The 10,343-nt window shown below is 47.5% G+C and overlaps 1 protein-coding gene across 4 annotated transcripts in view; it reads left to right on the top strand.

Annotated features, from left to right (window-relative positions):
- Positions 1-821: 821 nt before the first annotated feature.
- Positions 822-10,343, top strand: part of MYT1 (myelin transcription factor 1) — a 63,829-nt gene continuing 54,307 nt past the window's right edge. For 3 of the 4 annotated variants that reach the window (XM_084774363.1, XM_084774362.1, XM_084774360.1), the window contains exon 1: positions 822-1,032. The gene's annotated coding sequence lies outside the window, so the exon portion shown is untranslated. Of the gene's footprint in view, positions 1,033-1,227; positions 1,497-10,343 lie in introns of those variants that run through there. The other variant, XM_084774361.1, reaches the window with a different exon arrangement.

The following is a 10,343-nucleotide window of genomic DNA, read 5'->3' as shown; positions in this document are numbered from 1 at the left end:
TTCCAGAGACTTCTCTTCTTGGTGTTTTTGGGATAGCTCCTTGCAGACAGTGAATTTATGTTTTTAGGGTTAGGATAACAGTACTTAAGGTTTTCTTAGTACTCTTTAGGAGACCTTTCGCACTGAAACAGTAAAACAAAAATGGAAAGTCTAACAATAGAAAAATATCTTTCCTGCTCTGTTCCTTGTGAGTATACTTTACTGTTTTAATCTTTGGCCTTAAGTATCATTCATGAAAAAAAAAATCCACCTAAATTCCTGGTACTTCCATATGCAGATGAACGCATCTAACACTCTAAGTTCATTTGAGAAATAAATTCTGCAGTCTGTTCTTTATGATGGGAGGTTGTATTCCTAACCACCAATAAATATTGTAAAGCACTTTCGCCAGAGCCATGCTAACCCAGGGCATCTGTCATTCCGGTAGCCGCTATTAGGAATTATTGGACTGAACCACTGGCAGGGAACGAAGAGGGGAGTAAGCGTGGCTGGCATAATGCTTCTTGCTCTTTTGTGTGTTTCACATTTGAGGAAGCCCAACGATGCTGTATATTGATTGTAGCTCTATTTAGGCAGATATGGGCACGTTCTGTTGCGGAGGCTAAAAACAGTAAACAGGAAATCTACTGGTCTGGGGCACCTCTCACCTTCAGTTTGGCAGATCCATCTTTCTGATGTTATACTGTAAATTTATTTCACCTCAGAGAGTAAACAGATATATTGGAGCCCCAAGGGTTCATGGGTAGCGTATTTACAAAGGAGCCTCCTCCGCCAGCCCCGTGCCACCGCTGCTAATGAGAGCGGTCATTAAGTAAATGAGACATCGCCTTTAGCTGGCTTAGGAGTTCGCACACTGAGGGGAGAAGATATTTAATTGAAACCCACACACAGGCTTCCCCACACGTGACTGCAGTGAGGGAGGCAGCTGCCTTCCCCTCCCCCGTCCTCCCCCCCATACCCCCCCCATGTAAATTTCATGATTGCTTTCCGTGATGTCATTTTGAAAGAGGACAGACAATAGCTGTGGGAAAGGTAAGTCAATGTTATGTTCTTTTGCTGACAAAGGCAGATACCCAGGGCTTAGCTTTTCCCCTTGGACAGAGAGGGAAGGGCTAGAGCAGAGAGGATTTCTAAGAAGGCTCTCTTTGCAGAAAAAGCAGGTTGGGGGGGGGGTGTCTTTTTAAACTGTTCTGAAGGACAAGGGCTTTCTTCTCCCCGTCTGCCTGGGCTCCGTGTTCCTCCTCTTTCTCTGCCCTTCCCGTATTTCTGAGATTCTCATGGGCATGTTGTGCGTCAGACAGCAAAGGCGTTAGGGGAGAAGGAGACTGTGGATTAAGGCAAGAAACTTTATCTGTATTCCTGGAAAAGGAACACAGATGTGCCTGGGCCACGGGACTCAGAAGCTCTGTGTCCAGGAAGGATGCTGACCCTATAAGCAGATCTATCTGGAGCAGGGACTTGGAGCTCCGCTGTTTCTTGTGGGACACACACCCCAGGTACCCAGCAGAGACGATCTAGGAGTATTTTGTCTTCCTGTCACATACTTCTCCCAAACTTCAGGAGCAGTACCCAGGGTGCATGTGCCTATGGGTTCCATGGGTAGCATATGGTGTGGCTGTTTTCAGTTCCTCCTTGTGTGCGTTTGTGTGGTTGTTTGTGGTGCCAGTGTAACTGGATTTTTATCTTTAAAACCATGAAGTCAGTTTGAGCTTTGGACGCCGTGATGCCATTGCACACAAGTGTGCTCTGGAGGACTTTGGCTCTCTGTTCATGGAGACTTATATATTTTTTTAATAAATCAGGAAAATAAACAAGTATAGAGAAGTTTGCATGTCAGTGCTATAGCTGCTCCTTGCCTGCTCCTTTGAGTGACTGAGGCTTTCTTGTCTCGATATCACCTTTGAATCAATGGACGTCATTGGCTGGTAAAGTTGGTTGTTTAATTTCTGAAATAAAGCTTCTAAGAAGTGGCTTGAAGATTACGTGCATTTGGTTTTAAGGCATCAGACTGTGTAGCTGTAATGATGATAATAATAATAATAATAATAATAATAATAATAATAATAATAATAATAATAATAATAATAATGCTGTGACTGTTTAAATTGTTCTTTTGGGAGAGAAAGAGGATGAATTTTATCCCAATGGACTAAAAAAAAAAATCTTAGTCCTGAGGATATCTCTAAGGCTAATGGCCAAGTGAACAAAAATTGGACGGTGCTGAGGCAAACTTGGGAGGGGAGCATCTACTTGGCAGTTAAGGATGTGTTAGTTTCTGAGGTGACAACAGTGGGGGGTGTTGGGCTCCTACCTGGCAAATTGTGGGGTTCCCTTCAGCCCTAGGCTCTTGGCCGCCGGGACTCCTTACCTCAGTCCATATGGTTATGTTAGCTAACAAGAAACAAAAGAGTGGGAAGCAAAGTTAGTCTTATGTACCCAGTGGGATGCTTTTGTCAACTGAGGCATGGTCCTACCCCTCCCTAAGTCGTGTCCCTTGTACAGAAGAAGGCAGCTGAGTCAGTTTACTTTCAGAAAGAAAGAAGCAGCTTCGCGGGCTCTTTTGTAGGAAGGGCACCTGACTTCCAGATACTTTGGTGATGCTGGACTTCAAGGGATTTGCTGAGCAATAAAAGCCTTCAGGAGTTCAAGGCTCCGTAAGCTTTTCCATTCTGAATCAACCTGCTTTTCATGCCCTTTGGAGTGTAGAGCCCAGATATAGTCCTGGGAGTTCCTCCAGCTTCTGTCTGAAGAGCGGCTGAGGGTGTTGCCTGCAGGCCTGGGCAACCCCCAGATGTACAGATCCTGCATTATTGCCTTAAAACCCTCAGGGCTTAGATGATGGAAGCCTGTTTTGAGAAGACCTTTCTCACTTTTGGAACTGCAAAGTTGTTCTGTGCTGGTGTTCTAGAAGTTTCTGCTTAAATACTTGTGAGTGTTCAGAGATGTCAGGAAGGATTGTCAGGGTGTGCTGGCATGAAAGTCCAGGCTTGACTGCTGTGAGCCACTGACTTCCACACATGACTTCCACAGGCTTGAGCTCTCACTGCCTTTCTTCGGTCCTCTCTTGGTCCTGACTATCAAGTGTGCAGGTGATGATATGGGTGATATTGTGTGTGAGCATGGGGCACGGAGTGGAGGAAGCCAGTGCTAGCCATGTAGAAAGACGGGCTCAGACCCTGCAGGCCGCCTCTGCGTGGCTAGGCCCAGCAGTAGCTGGACTGTTTGGAATGCTGGTTTGCATGACCCAGCCCTGGGTGATCACAATAGGCAAGGAGCCTGCAGACTGACAGAGTGCCAAGAACCGATTAGGCCTCCGATAGCTGCTCCCTGGGAGCAAGCACATTGTTAAGGACTGAGCCTTTCCTAGATAAGCCCGTGTGAAGGGCACTTCTGCTTTGGAAAAAGAGGTTCTGCGGGGCAGAATGATACTACTGCCTGGGCTGGAGGTATAGGTGGGTTCGGGAGCAGTCAGAATACCTTGGTCAGCACTGGGTCCAGAGTGTCATGAGACAGGGCGTAGAGAGATGGCAGAGGAGGCTGCTTCTGGTGGTCCTGGCTCACGGGTATTCTGAGAATGGGACGCACTCAGGTCCCTTGTGCTCTGCTATCCTAACCCTAGAAAACCAGTGTAGGGCTAGGGTTCATTGGCTTTTCTCTATGGGGCCCTGAGCAGATAGATGCTCTTTCCTTCCCTCTAGCCCTGGAAGCCTTCCTGTCTTAGGACTGGCTTTCTGCTTTTCTTGTGAACTTATTCATGAGTCATTAAAAAGTTCATTGGTTACAGATGTAGTTTTAACTAGAAATTTGAGGTCTGAGTTTATAGGGGAAAAAAATCTGGGGATGGACAGCATTAAAAGGTTTTTGAGGGGGAAGATGAAGCTCAGTGGAAGAGCCCTTGCCTAGCAAGCACGATGTCCTGGGTTTGGTGCCCAGCTCAGGGGCTGAGGGAAAGCTAGGACTCTGGAGGGCTATGGGTGTGGCTCGATTGTCAGAATGCCTGCCTAGCATGAATGAAGGCCGCGGTTGATCCTCGGTACTGCGTAAGCTGGGTATGGGGCCATGCACCTGTAACCCCAGCCCTTGGGAACCAGAGACAGGATGATTGAAAGTTCGCCATCATCCTTGACTATATAGTAAATTTGCGTATAGGATATACGAAACACAAGAAAAAGAAAAATGCTACCTTTCTCTGAAAGGAAGAGAGTAGCCGCTGTTGCTGTGCCCTTGGACTTCCTGCCTTCTGAAGACGCCACAGATTGTCCACTGATTAGCTGAGAGCAAGTTCTAGAGACCCAGGTGGACGGTGCTCTCAACAGTCGTTTTAGGTTCATGCATATTCTGTGTTCTCTATAGACGCCCAATTTCCCCAAATGCCACTTAAAAACAAAAGCAAAACTGTGTGAGAGGTGTTTTCACTTGCATTAAAATGTTTGGTGTAAAAAAATAAATAAATAAAATGTTTGGTGTTCTTAGAACCCATCCAGTGCGGTTTCACTTACCTCTCCTCATGGTTAATGCCTTTGGGAGTGGGTGCGCTTTTCTCGTAAGAAGACTAACTTCATTTATTGCTTAATCTTTTTTGTTTAATTTCCAAAAGACTCAATGCTATTTTAATAAGAAGTAATGACTGTAGCTCGCAAGACATTTTATTATTATTTTTTGAATGCTGTTTTATGTGTGTGGGTGTTTTGCGTAGACCACATGTAGAGGCCGTAAGAAGGCATCAGATCATCTTGCCTTGAAGCTACAGACAGGTGCGAACTGCCAGGTGGATGCTGGGAACCAAACCCCTGTCCTGTGGAAGAGCAGCACATGCTCTTAACTGCTGAGCTATCTCTCCACCTCCTTGTTTTTGCCTTTGTGAGACATGGTCTTTCTGTGTAGCCCTAGCTGACCTGGATATTGCCATGTAGACCAGGGTAGCCTTGAACTCACTGAGATATGTCTACCTCTGTCTCCTAAGTGCTGGTATTAAAGGCATGTGCCACCATGCCTGGCTCCAAAGACATTTTAATTTGCTCAGCCAGAACATCTGTTTGGCCCACCTTTAGAAGGAGGACAGTTTGTCAGATACAGTGTTGGGGTTTTATGACACCCCTCGCCTTTGCCTCGTCTTCAGGAGTATGGTTTTTGTGTACAGGCGGTGACGGACTGAGTTTGGGTTTGTATAGATGTATTTAGGGAGAGTTGGGTCTGTATGGGACTGTGGCCTGGAAACATTGCCTGTGCCAGGAGAGTGCAGGTAGACAGATTTTTGGAGGGCTAGTGTGCATATGCAGAGGCCACCTGGGGTCACGCTGAACAAGATGGCTGGCCAAAGTGGGAATTATGTCCTATGACCCAAATGTGAGGAGGAGGAGAGGGAGAAGCAGGAGGAGGAGGAGGAGGAAGAGGAGGAGGAGGAGAAGTTGGAATGGGGGTACTTTGTGATCTAAGCTATTGGCAGGTGCTCTATGTGCCCAGCCTCAACCTGGTGACAGTCAGTAAGTACTATGTGGAATGAGTGTGAATCCAAGTTGGCATGGATCAAGAGTTAGAGCTCAACTTTTCCTACAGAACCCCTGAAGGCTCTGTGAGCTGTGAGTTAGTGCAGGGGGCTGTGCTCTGGGGACCTGCTAGACTCACTGCTAACCCCTCACGCCGGACGCCCTTTTCTTTGTCAGCCAGTCACTCACGAAACAAGGTTTGGCACATTCGTGTCTTCTCTCCAAAACCTTCTGTTGGCACCTGCAGTGAGTACTGTGTATCCATTTTGGAAGAGTTCACACCCGCTTTCCATAGTGCTAAGTCTGAAAGTCTGCAGTGGGCTGTTGCTGAGCAGAGGCGTCGCTTTAGAGCACGGTGGTAAGGCGGTAGGCAGGATGCAGCTGCCTGGGCTTGCTCTTATTTAGCCAAATTTGATTTTGAGCGGGGTGTGTGTGTGTGTGTGTGTGTGTGTGTGTGTGTGTGTGTGTGTGTATCTTAGAATTAGAGGAAAATGGAGCTATTTTTAAAACTAGCACCTCTGAGTTGTCAAGGAAGGAGGAAAAAGAGAGGGCCTGCTCCTGTCTGAGATACACTACTTGGCCAGGACAGTTTCTGGTACTTGTGGGTGAGAGCACCAGTCTAGATACAGCTGCCTTATTTGGTCTTAGAGCTAGGCTGTCTGAGTAATTCCCAGACTACAATGGGTAGTTCTGAACTCAGCGTGCCTCTTACGCCCTGAGGAGAAGAGCAGAGCCTGTGTTGGCCTTGGCGAGTCATTCTGTGCTTGGTCTAAGCCTGACTCGGTAAGGCCAGATATCAGCCTGGCCACCTCCTGCCTGCTTTCCTAGCCCAGCCAGCTCTCCAGGGGAAGCTGCAGGGGAAGCTGCAGGCTGGCCTAATCAAGGTGTCAGTCAGGAACAAGCCCTACCGTGTCCCTGAACAGGCTGATTGCGTCTGTTTCTTCCTCTGAGCTGTTTCCTTGGCACACTTCCCGCTGCCCTAAGTGGCTTTTGGAGCCTCTTCTGTATAGAGTGTCCACCTTTTACTGTTCTGCGTGGGTTTTGCATGGTGACTCTTGAGGCTCCAAGAGCATCTTGCGTTCTCTCCAGCCCAGTGCAGGTCAGGGCTGCACGTCGTAGAGCTCTGCTTGGGCCAGAGTGGGTGGGTCAGAGTGGTCCTACTGGTGTCTGGGCACTTTGTCGGGGCTGAGACCTGGCCCCATGGCAGCGCCTCTATCACAGGCACTGCTGGGCAGAAGCAGTGTAAACGCTGTCTACTGGGGTCACCGCTGCCTGGCTTGGACATCCTCCTCCTCTGCTGGCAGCCTCCAGTGACAGTCCTGTGATTTGGTTTGAAAAGTCATTATTACTGCGGAGCAGTTTAGCTGTTGTTTTTGCGGCACTGGTAAGGTTAAAAGGAATAATGATAATAATATAAGAAAGACTCAGCCGTGGTAACTGCCTGCAACATGCTATTTGCATTTTTAAGGAAACATTTCTTTGAGACAGCCTGGGTGAAAGGTCACTATTTGCATATAAATGAAAAAGAAAGTGTGTGATGTTGGAAGTTACATGTGTGTTATTTTCTCAGCGGTGAGCTGCTGTTGGCGAGATTAGGGGACATGGCTTGCTTGCATTTGGCTTTTACTGAATAGAGAAAAGTACTAGCGAGGCTGATTTAGAAGCAAAATAATGAGAGAAATGTGCAAAGCTATAGAATTCTTGACTCCCCTGCCTCCAGCTCTCTTCTCTCCTCTCATTTTCACCTAAACTCAGCAAAAGCAGGTCCGTCTGCTCCACTCAGCAAGTATCCTGCTCTTTGGATCCAGCTTTATTTATTTTTATTTATTTATTTTTGTGTGTGTGATTTTTTTCAAGACAGGGTTTCTTCTCTGTGTAGCCTTTGCTGTAGACCAGGCTGGCCTCGAACTCACAGCGATTCACCTGCCTCTGCCTCCTGAGTGCTGGAATTAAAGGTGTGAGCCACCCCCCCCCCCACCCCACCAGCGCTCCATCACCCTAGCCCCCACCCCTGCTTGAAACCCTTTTTTTTTTTTAAGACAGGGTTTCTCTGTGTAGCCTTGGATGTCCTAGACTCACTTTGTAGACCAGGTTGGCCTTGAACTCACAGCGATCCACCTGCCTCCCGAGTGCTGGGACTAAAGATGTACACCACCACACCTGGCCCAGTTTTATTTAAAAAAAAAAAAAGACAGGAAAAGCCGGGCGTGGTGGTGCACGCCTTTAATCCCAGCACTCGGGAGGCAGAGGCAGGTGGATAGCTGTGAGTTCGAGGCCAGCCTGGACTACAAAAGCGAGTCTAGGTCATTCAAGGCTACACAGAGAAACCCTGTCTCGAAAAACAAAACAAAACAAAAAAAGACAGGAAAGAAAAAGAGTAGCAAAACTTGCCCCTGGTCTCCCTTTCAGCCCTGTTTGTTTCCTGCTAAAAGCTATTTTGTCCCTGGAATTGTCTACGCCTACCCACCAAGGCCAGGGCCAGAACCAGCTAGTGCAACTGTATTCTTCCAAGACTGGCATGGTTGGGGCAGAAGGGGGTTGCAGTTTGGGAGCTTCAAGGACTCCAGAAGGCAGAGCAAGAAGGCAAGGGTGCAAAAGAGTTCTGTGTGGGTGGAGGCAGCCACGCCATCTCCACCAAACCTTCAGTGTCTGTCTTCCTCTTATATGTCCAGGCTGCCAGACTTTCTGGTCTAGAGGTGATTTCTGGCTTTTTACTAGGCCAGAAGCAAAGTTCCAAGTAGCAGTTCAGAAAGGATGAGAGGGGCTGGGCCTGTGCAGAAGAGTTGTGATTTGGAGGCGCAGAGGGCCCCCCACAGAGGGCAGGCACTTAGGCTGCCGTGCCTGACCCTCCCCTCTTGTCCTGCTGCAAGCTTGCTTCTTCACAGAGAGCTCTCTACTGATCACTGATAACTTAAATTATTTTCCTGACCTGTGCTGTTTACAATTTTGACAATTTCAAACTCACAGAAATATTTCAAGTATAGAACAAAACCATTTCTTCTGAACCCAGTGAGATTGTGATGCTGGGGTCCTGGCAGGCATATCTCGCAGGGAAGAACCTTTCTTGCCTTTGCTAGCTTAGACCATCGGTGTGTGTGTGTGTGTGTGTGTGTGTGTGTGTGTGCGCGCGCGCGCGCGTGCTGGATCCTGGCGTCTTACCTTGGCCAATTTGAAGTAGGAATGACTTCCATGATACGTCTGTCACGATGGTGAGCCGTTTGAAGAGCGCTGGAACAGTGCCCTTCAGTTTGGGTTTGTCTGACGTTGCCTGGGATTGAACTTAGGTTATACATAGAAACACCCAAGTGACATTCCTCTCTCCTTGCCTGAGCCCATGTCCTTGCTAACTTTACACTCATTCAGATGGGCCATCCCAGTATGTCCCCAAGGCCAATCTTTTCCATCTGCAATTAATTAGAATTTAGAAGGAAACATTTAGACACCGTGGAGGCATCCTCTTCCCTTAGACTCTCAGCTCGTTCATTTTTGTTGTTGTTGTTTTGTTTTTAAAGACTTATTTATTTATGTGTTTTACGCATGGGGGTGTTTTATATGCATGTACATCTGCATCAGATCCCCTGGGGATACAGTTATAGACAATTGTGAACCACCATCCGGGGTGCTGGGAATTGAACTCAGGACTTGTGGACGAGCAGCCAGTGCTCTTAGCCACTAATCCATCTCTTCAGCCGTCTGTCCAGATCCCTTGGTTTGTTAAGTTTTAAGGACATCTGTGTAGTCTCATGATCTAGTATTTTGACCAATGAGTCACCAGCCTTACTTTGATGCACAGATCATTCCTGATTGGCCAGTGAAGGCGCCTTACCTTCCCACAGATTTCCTTGTTCTGTCTTCTTCCTCTGTGCCCAGTGTATTGTACTGGAGAACAGACGGTAGCCCATGGCCCCAGTGCTGGGTTCATTTAGTAAAATGTCAGGGTTAGGTCATTGTCTCTCAGGACCCTCTAGGGGGTAGCATCCCAAAGTCTACAGCAAGCTGTGGCTGGCTTTGTGGCCTTTATGTTATTTATTATTTTGCTTGACTTTTCCTTCTTGACTTTCTCAGCTTTGCCTCAAACCTGGACAGTAGCAAGGAAAGGAAGATGAGGGACTGAGATAAAAAGGAAGGAAATTTTACCTTTGGAGCTGCACAGCCTTGCTCTGCAGAGCAACCGCATAGGCAGCTACAGGGAGGCTGTTGTGTGGCTGTTGGTCATCAGGCAGGACCGTCCAACCTTATGCTCAGATGCAGATTAACCACTGATGTACCCTGACACTGCTCTGGCATAAGCAGAAGAGCATCTGTAACTATCTGGGTCATGGGACTTCCTGGCTTGCAGACACAGCTGTCTCCTTTGGCTCACGTTGCTTGCATGGAGCTATAACTGTCCCTGGGCAAGGAACAGGATAGGCAGGTCTTACCTGCTCTCTGTGGTGAGCAGGTTTTGTGGAATCATCTTTCTCCTGCATCCCTAGTCCAGCGTTCCCTGGGCCATTACGGACTAAGCTGAATGTGGGCATCAGTTCTGAGGCCTGGGATAGGAAAAAAACAAAGGTGGCATGCTGGGACTTGTGCACTGTACAACAGTCCCCAGAGGTAGCCCACAAATTGTTGTCATGTTTTAAAGACCTGAGACTCACATACTTATTGGAGGAAGTTTATCTCTTCTGGGAAGTTCTTATGGTCACAATGTTATTTTTTTTTTAATTAATTAAATTTTATGTTATGTGTACACTTGTATGTGTGTGCCTCATGTGTATGCCTGCTGCCTGTAGATGCTGGAAGAGGATTTTGGATCCACACGGAACAGGGTTAGGGATGATTATGAGCAGCCATGTGTGCGTTGGGAACTGAGCC

This window comes from Acomys minous (assembly GCF_964271855.1).
Source record: "Acomys minous genome assembly, chromosome: 3".
NCBI classification, from domain to species: Eukaryota; Metazoa; Chordata; class Mammalia; order Rodentia; family Muridae; genus Acomys; species Acomys minous.
The sequence above is the reverse complement of the archived record's forward strand: the minus strand, read 5'-3'. Positions and strand labels throughout refer to the sequence as shown.